A 10,114-nucleotide genomic window follows, 5' to 3' on the forward strand; every position below is an offset into this window, starting at 1 on the left:
GTGTATGTCAGCAAAACCTCAATACACCATTCCCTATTTCAGCTGGAGAATAAACAAGGCAATGTGACACATTCTATTCAATAGACATATTCAGTTATGCTGACATACACGACAATCACAAACTTACTGAAACAAATTGCTCATGTCAGGCTTATACATTTTAAGGTTTAAAATGTCTAAAAGAAATATCTTTTGGCAGTTTTGCTTGACATGCACTGAAACATAACATGAAATAACTAAAATGAAATCCTGGTCACATACTTTACATCTAACGGACCAACTGCTGCACTTTCCAAGCCCTAAGCCTTTAAATAATGTTGTATTATTAATTATACTGATAATACGCTGCTATTTGTTGCACTCTAATAGCTGTCACTGAGTGTGTAACACCGCAGCCCAGAGAATATGTTCATTCTTCAAAAAACAATTTAAGCCACCAACAAGCATACTGAGTGCTCTTTATTAGCCATTTCTAATTTACACTGACATATACATTGATCAGCCATAACATTAAAACCACCTCCTTGTTTCTACACTCACTGTCCATTTTATCAGCTCCACTGACCATATAGAAGCACTTTGTAGTTCTACAATCACTGATTGTAGTCCATCTGTTTCTCTGCCTGCTTTGTTAGCCCCCTTTCATGCTGTTCTTCAATGGTCAGGACCACCACAGGGCAGGTATTATTTAGGTGGTGGATGATTCTCAGCACTGCAGTGACACTGACATGGTGGTGGTGTGTTAGTGTGTGTTGAGAGAAACAGATGGACTACAGTCAGTAATTGTAGAATGACAAAGTGCTTCTATATGGTAAGTGGAGCTGATAAAATGGAAAGTGAGTGTAGAAACAAGGAGGTGGTTTTAATGTTATGGCTGATCAGTGTATGCCAGGGCTTCTCATCCTGGGGCTTGTTATTGATTTTCTATACATTATTGCAGGCTTGTTGGCACAGTATCCTTGTCAAGTACTGTCAATCTGAAAAACAAATTCTTGGTTTCCATAAAACATTGTCTGATCTGGAAGATTTCTAAATAATCTTTACTTGGAAGTTGACAGAAAATCATTCTGTGCATTAAACAAACAGGCTGCATTTGTAGTGCAGGTGCCTCAGAGGGCATACTGAGTCTGTATACGTCATCCTGAAGGAGCACCAAGAGGCTTATCTTGAAGTCTTCAGGCCCAAATTCATGTATATCTTTCTTAATTGCCCAAACTGTCAACTAGTCATACAGGACACAATACAGCATCATCATTTCAGACCAGTGCCATATCAGCTTAGTAATTTAGACCGCACAGACAGGGTACGGCACAGTATGCGTATAGTGTTGTGGTGCTGTACAAGTGTTTTGATGTGTCACGTCACAGCCCTGCTTGAGTACTCTCACTAATGGCATGCTCCACAAGGTCAGCCAAGCTGATATATAACACTCGATATCCTCCAGCGTGGCGAGAGGCAGGACACAGTGACAGTTTACTCTGTAGGAGGCAGGAGTTCTGTTCACTCAAAAAGCCAATCTTAGGAAAGGCAGCTGCACTTAAGGTAAAAGTGGATTAATGTGTAACCTGGGGAGTTAATGGCAAAATGAGGCTGAACAGGCCATGATAAAAACACTAATAAATAAAAATACATTTGCTGTTTTAATTTTCAACTTTATTAACATTTTAAATGTTTAGTTAAATCTAGAGGAACATTCTCACTAAAGTCAATAGACATTTTATTACAACAGTGCAGTTAGGTTCTTATTAAGTTTCTCTCTTGCTTTGTAAATGAAACCATGCCTATTTATAAATGCAGACAGTAGGATAGTAGGAGTTTAGTTAAGAACCCTTTGCAGTTGATGACTAACTGAAGTCCATGACATAATCATGGTCATCGGATGGGTGTCTTCCCATAATACTCTGCCAGGCCTATGATTAAGCCTTTTTAGTTTTTTTCTGTTTAGAATAGGACAGGAGAGTAAAGGAAACATTTTTCAAGGATCGGAGGTTTGCAGAAGATGGGAGCATTTCTGTGTCGCACCTCATTCCCACCTCAAGGCCAATAAATGTAGATTCCTGGAGTTCAATGGATGCTTCTAAAACTTCAAAGAAATATGGTTCCATAAGAAGAAGTTCAATGGAAAAAAAACTTTTGTTGGACTAATCATTTATTGAACTGTATTTTTTAGTGTAAGATTACTATACTAATCATGTTATGAGCTATTAGGATTCTTTTAAACATTTTAGGGTTAATACTGTTGACAGCTCAAAATTGTACAATATTTTTGGACATTTCTACACTATATTGCCAAAAGTATTCACTCACCCATCCAAATAATTGAATTCAGATGTTCCAGTCACTTCCATGGCCACAGGTGTATAAAACCAAGCACCTAGGCATGCAGACCGCTTCTACAAACACTGGTGGAAGAATGGGTCGCTCTCAGGAGCTCAGTGAATTCCAGTGTGGTACCGTGAGAGGATGCCACCTGTGCAACAAGTCCAGTCGTGAAATTTCCTCGCTACTAAATATTCCACAGTCAACTGTCAGTGGTATTTTTTTTAAAGTTACTGTAAACTGTGTAAACTTTTACTGTATGTGTTATGATTGGCTGTTGTAACACTGATGCATCTTTGACCTCATTGTAAGCTACACCAGCACCAGACTAATTTAAATTCTACATTACAGGGCAGCTGTAGCCTAGTGGTTAAGGTACTGGACCAGTAATTAGAAGGTTGCCGGTTCAAGCCTCACCACTTCCAGGTTGCCATTGTTGGGCCCTTGAGCAAGGCCCTTAACCCTTAATTGCTTAGATTGTATACTGTAACAACTGTAAGTCGCTTTGGATAAAAGCGTCTGCTAAATGCTGAAAATGTAAATGTAAATACATTAGGAATTTATTAAGTATCATTTGTAAACTAATTTTTGTGTCTTAATTAATGCTAAAAATACAAATGGTCGAAAGAAGAAGAAAAAAATAAACAAGATCTTAACAACAGCTGGCGAAGACACAGATGTTTAATTGCATTTTGTTTCCTAATAAAGGAATACTAAAATAATCTGTATGTTGTCTTACTAACACCTCGAAACTGAAGCAAAAATATTAAATACAATAAAGACTACCACTGATCAATGCATAGGCTGCAGTATTACATGAGACATGCACATGCAGACACGGGTAAAACATATAGAATTTTACTGTAGCAATACAACGATAGCATATAGAAAGAACAAAAAAACTTTGTAAAAAAAAACAGGGGTTTTTTTCACACAGAACAACATCGCCATCTCGTGGTGGATTCGGAAACTCCACATAAGCTTTTAATTACGTAAATGTATAGCTGTCTGTGGTTAAACATAGGTTTAGTAAACAATGTTGGTGTGTTTAAGGTTCACAGGGACCAAGCTTCAGGTTCACTAGGTTCACACCAAGCAATTTGTGATTAGATTTAAAAACAAAATGATTTTTCACTTGAATAGTTTGTCATGAGGGTGACATTTACTTGTTGATATGACTCCAAAATGCTACCATCTTCTTTAAATCTCCAACCATGACTCTTGAGAAAGTGCCTGTCTTTTCAACCATACTGCTCACTATGTATATAGTGAATATAGCAAGGTAGAAAATTCACTAACACATTATATTACATTTATTATTGATTAATTTGTTTTTAATTTTGCAGTTATGGCTAGGAGTATATTGCAATGGCAGAGATACAACCATAACTATAATCATATAAACAGAAATCTATGCATCGTTATATGAAGCTAGGTGCACCTATTGTGAGCAAGATTTAGATTTCTTTTTACAGACAGTTGTTTTTATTTACATTCAAGTACACATGGGTGGGCAACAGGGACATCTACTCTGTTTCACTCTCCCCTTGACATCTCTTCTCTAGCTTTCTTTCCTCCTTTCCCCTATTCAATTCTTGCTCTTTTTCTTACTTACCAGAGTAAACAACTGGTATTTCTTACCATGATGTTCAGAAATGGAGTATGGACCATATCTGATCTGACTGGTACTTACTATGTCAAGAAACACTGACTCTTGTACTACTGTATACTTTATCATCTAACTGGTACTCATTTCTCTACAGCTGCCAACTTATTTTTTTCTGAGGCTGCTGAAAAAAACTGACACTGCAACTCTTCCTCTTGCTTATAATGATTCACTGTGAATGAAAAAAGAATATGGGAAAAACAAACAAAAAAAACTACTTACAAACACTAATACTGCTGCTTATTATAAGCAAGAACAGCTACACAAGATACTACACAAATAAGCAATAAATTAAAGCTACCATCTACTACATTACACAAGCATTGCTACAATGATTGACACTTCAATGAGACTTTACAGTATTTATTTACAACATAAAAAAAAGAAAGAAACATAGTAAATGACATGGGCAGGATTAAAGGCACCCTTCCCTAATACGTGGTTGCAAAAGCCTCCAATCTGTGAGCTTTTTGTACCTGACTGCTGGCAGCTTCTTCTACTCTTTCACTGCAATTCTCAGAAGCTCTTGAATGTTTGCAGAGTTTCTTTTCCCAATAGCAGATTTCAGCTGTCTTCAATGATTTTCAATTGGATTTAGATCAGGACTCGTTTTGTCTTCTTAACCATTCTTGTGTACTTTTAAATGTGTGCTTAAGGTCATTAATTTACTGTAGGACCCATTTTGTTCGACTCAAACCTAGTTTTCCTACACTTAAGAGCACATTCACTGCAATAATCCTCTGCTTTTCTTGTTCCTGTAACATGTTCATGGCCTCTAGTCCCAGAGGCAGCAAAGCAGCCCCACAACATTAAGAATCCTCCAAAATGTTTCTCTGTAGGTAGGGGCAACTTTCATTTATCTAACACTGGTTATGTCTTTCTTTAAACAGTGGGGTTGCCCGTCAGTGTTAAGTGTTTGGTATGGTCTGAAACAATCACACCAAATGTGTTTCTTTGCCACATTTCAAACCATCTTTCATAGGGCTCTCTCACAATTGTTCTTTCCACCATGTCTAAGAAGGTTTTTGACTGTAACTCTTCAATGGTAATCCTTGGGGAATTTTTTTGCCTTTTTTACCAGTGTGTTCATGGGGCAGAACAAACTTGGGTCCTCACCCTTTTATTTTTACCCTAACTGCAGATATGGTCATTTTCAAGTAGCTATTTTATATCCATTCCAACAAGATCAACACACATTTCTCTTATTTAAATTAGGAATTATTTTAATGTTCCCATGTTAAAACATCACTAAGACTAATTGTGGACTATCACATGGATATGGTGTGATTTTAGACACCACAGTTACTGATTTTAGTTACTGAGCTCCTTGGTAACACATGTAACAGTGCTCCAGGTATCCAGTGCCTTCCTCCTCTCTTTAAAGCACAGATCGTAACATTTTTTATGTACAATGTATGGTAACACATAAACAGTGTTTGAATTATTACATTGTTATTCTTAGGAAAATAAGTTCCAGACTAAATCCAATTCTGAGTTGATTAAATTGTTATAGGATGTAGAGAAAATGTTATTTATTATTATTATTATTATTATAAGTCTCCTGCCTCTCAACAGGTGAAAGTGTTTTTTATATTGACCTTACAACTCTTTTTCTTGAATCTAGTCTTTTGAAAAAATGTCATTATTTTAATAATTTATAGTCATTGTCAGAGATTTACAGATGCCATAAAGTGTACTTTATTTAATAAAAATGTTTTATTAAAGATAAACTTTAATAATTGTTTAATCACTTAACTGGTAGGGGGCAAATGTAAAAGAGCAAATGTTTCTATTCAGCATTTTTTAAAATACTTACACGCTTTTCATTACAAATCATTTAATTAGCTGTTCGTTTCGAGTAAGCATCTTGACCATGTTAATTCCTTTGTACAAAGGTCAGATTTTCTACTAGATATTTACATTAAGATGTTGCCTTCAAAATGAAACTTGCCGTACAATTGTCATTTATAAGCAGATTAATAGATTGATATTGCATATTAGGTTTTCCACTACATTTTTAACCCTAAAATCATTAAACAAGAATAAGACTCCAACAGTCCAGCAAACATATCCCCCATGGCCCACTATGGGCTAACTGTGGGGAGTGTGGGTTTGGGGAATCTTACAGAAAACATGAGATTCCCATTAGCAAGGTTAGGCTTGGCCACACTACACTCACACACTTTGTAATGAAGCCATTATGGGCTAACTATGGGCGGAGCAGGCATAGGCAACAGATGTAAAAGCCGTAAGGGCAGTCTTGTGACTTGTCATCAAGTGGCTCATTAGGAGAACATTGTAACCTGAATACTCTGTAACCTGTTTTACTCATATTTTGCCCATTTGCCATTTTTTTGAGTATGACCAAGTTGGTCAGGCAAAACATTAAAAGCCATTTCTTTGTACTTTTGCCAGTTAAATAATGCTTGAAAACAGATTCTTGTTTTATTGTATTTTACAAAATGATGCAAGATGATCCAGAATGTCCCCATTTTCTGTCATTTAATTTAGTTTTATTTATGTTCTTTTTTATTATATTAAAAGCAACACAGTCGATTATTTATGTAGACCTTATTTTAAACCCAGGTATAAAATACTGTGTGGTGGCAGTTTGCTATTTGAAACAAACTATGATTCTCAACCTGCAGCCAGTGGTCTATTGCATCCTTTGTTTGTATTGTAGGCCAACAAATGTCATAGATTAAGACATGTTGGCAGTGCAGTGATACAGCTGGTAGAGTGGATTGGCACAGCTACATGGGTTCTTCAAGTGTCTTCACGGTTTTCCTTCTGCTTTCTTAAAACAGCTGGACTGGCTGCTCTAAACTGCCCTGAGTTGTGACTGAAAAAGTAAATGTCTAAGTATGTGTTGCTATGTAATGAATTGGTGCATTGTCCAGGGTGTATTTCAGCCTTGCGCCAAATGTTTCCAGGTGAAAACGTATTTGCTGAAAACCTGACCAGGAATGAATTATTTAGACACATGATATAGGGTGACCATATATTGGTTTTCAAAAAAGAGGACATTTGGCAGGATGGCAGCATGGGCCAGCTGGACACCTGCATTGGGTTGAAAGTTTGGTTGGAGGGATTGGCACAGTAATTTCATTGGTAGCACCATGGCAATGTGTATAAAGTAGGGTTTTAAATATTTGACAAATGCATCAATAACCATGTAACTATGTTATTAAATAAATAAACAGCTACTTTTTAACAAGACAACTCACAAATGCATTTATGACCAGGTAATCTTATTACTTTCAATTCAGCGTTTAGCTCTAAACAATAATAACAAATAAAATAGTTCATCAGTAGAGCTAGGGTAGAGTATTTTGTCAGAATGAGGTATTTTGTCAGAATTTTGTCAGAATGAGGCACTATCACGGCAGTGACAATAACCTCTACCTAAGTATGCACAACCTCTACCTAAGTATCCTCTACCTAAGTATGCACAATGATTGCGCTGTTTCAGAAACAGGGAAACAGACTTTTTAAAAACGCAGACATTCAGTCTATTGATCTGAAAGTGTTGTGATGCTTTGTGGTGTGAAATGCAAAAACTCCCTCTGCAGCAGTAACAACATCTTCTGTTTTACTCGATCTCACAAAATAGTTCATTTACCTGACAAACTCTTTTCTTTAGCTGCACTTTTGTGTTTTGCTGAACTGGCACCTTTATTTAACACTTACACATACAGTATGTGTCAGCTTTGCAGGTCATGCATTCTGCTTCCCAAGGATCCCGACCAAGACAAAAACACATAATTTGTCTGTGAATTTTCATTTATGCCTGGGCATTTTTAGAGTAGAGAAGTGTGAGAAGGCAGGACCTAAAGAGAAAAGGGAAATCAGTGACATTTTTGGTGATTTAAAAATCCTGGCCGGGTGCATTTTTAGGGTAAAAAAAAGAGGACATGTCTGGGGAAAAAAGGATGTATGGTCACCCTATATTAAAGGCTTGCCTTTTTTTGTCTCTGTTAAAAGACAGCTGATAAAGGAGGTTAGCAATCAGAACTAGACAATGATCCTCAAGGGATCACTGATAGTTGAACAAATTAACATGTAAAATAAATTATGAATTTTAATTAATTGTTAAAAAATACAATAATCATAAAATAAACCAATAAATTGTATAGTAAAGTATTAGTTGGTCTAGGAGCACATAGTGTTGTTTTCTAAAATCCCCACATACAGTGGATTGGAAGTTTTGGAAGCCCATGCCAAACTGTTACCTTAATACCTTAATAAAACTTTCTGCACCAACCAATTAATAATCTAAGTTGCAGTATGTATATTTTTGACAGATCAGATTTTGTCGTATTTTCAAAAACCCACTGTAAAGTGTGATTAGAAAAAGATCAGTTTTTTATTTGCCTCCTTTCTTGCATCTCAGCCCATATTTTATTTAAAGTGTAGTTTATTTCATATAGTAATTTTACGAATGGCCTAAAATACTTTTGCACCACTACACTATTAATTAGCATACCAACAATAACTTAGCTTATTTGCTTCCACTGGCTCTGGTATTTAACAAATGCAGTAGATACAGGCATACATAATTTCTCCATGTTTAATGGGGTTAAAGCCTGAGCTTTGGCAGGACCACTTAGGGGAATTCGGAGACTATGTAGTAGTCACTCCAGTCTAGTTTGCACACACACTAAAGGAGGTTTTCTTCAAGAATGTTCCTATATTTTGCTGCATTCATCTGTCCGTCAATTCTTAAATAAAGAATAGTATAGATCAGGGTTCTTCAAACTCTGGGCTGTGACTCTTGGGTGAGTCGTGAGCCAAACAAAAGGGGTCATAGAGAAAAGTAATAATAATTGAATGCCTGCAGTCCTGACCTGTCCCCAATAGAGAATGCGTGGGAAAACACTACATCACTTGGTATCCTCGGTGCCAAAACATCTTTTAAGTGTGGTGAAAAGGAATGGCAACATTACAAAGTGGTAAATGCTTTACTGTCCCAATTTGTTTTGGAATGTGTTGCAGGCCTGAAATGCAGGAATGGATGTTTATTAATAAATGAAATGAAGATGAGCAGATAAAACAAGAAATATCTCAGGTTCATCCTGTCTGCAATCGAATAAAAGTCACAGTAAATGTAAGAAACTGTGTTTTTTTTTTTATTTGCTGTCCCACCTTTTTCTGATTTGATTTGTAGTTAAATTAAATTTCTTTGAATGAATGAATTCAATGTAATATTTAAGTGCTTTAAATATCATGCAGTCTTTTACTTAATGAGTGTTTTCCAATTGTGCTAGTATTTGTCATTAATTTGCCCAGTGACAGTGATGGTGACTTTACGTCTCATCAAGAGCTATCGTCCGTGTTTTGACACTCCAATCCACAGAATGGGAGTTTTCCAAAATCAGTTACCCAGTAGTGTTTTTAGCTGCTTTAGACTTCGACATCTTGGACATTTTGTCTAACTGATTGCTAATGTAACCAAGTGTCTTTAGAGTTTGCTGAGTTTATAAAGAAAGAAATAAACTGTACATAGACAAACTATCAGGAGCAAAATACTTTACTGGTTCGTTCTTTTGAGCAAAAACTACAGAGAAATGATCACGTGTGTAGAGATGCGACACTTAATGGAATCCTCAAAGGGGCAACATGCACTCAATACGTAAACACATACATCAAACATTGTCAGCACACTACACACCACAGAAAGGTCTGTTACACTCATGTAATTGCTGTATGATTGCTAGGACTGCTCATATTGCATACTGCGTCTCATATTTCATACGCTATAGAATAAAAAATGCTAAATCGCTAAACACAAACCTTACATTTTTAATTTTGAATGGGACAAAATTCCAGAAGGGACTGCATACTTCATTACCCTGTAAGAATGTAATCTACTTTATTTCTACTACTAATTAATCATCAACTGTACTGTGCAATTAATCTAACTGGACATTAAGAGGTAGTTCATTCGAATTAAAATTATTACTGATAATGCTGATTCAAACTAGAGTACCCTCTTGAATGTATTGCATAATCACCTCATAATTAAGTAATGACCACTTAAAATAAACCTTAATGAAATTTCTATCAAGGACTTTAGTGAAATTCTGATACTTGAGAATAAAAAATCTAACTTGTGCTATCATCCTAATG

Source organism: Trichomycterus rosablanca, chromosome 1, assembly GCF_030014385.1.
Source record: "Trichomycterus rosablanca isolate fTriRos1 chromosome 1, fTriRos1.hap1, whole genome shotgun sequence".
In the NCBI taxonomy this organism is placed as follows: domain Eukaryota; kingdom Metazoa; phylum Chordata; class Actinopteri; order Siluriformes; family Trichomycteridae; genus Trichomycterus; species Trichomycterus rosablanca.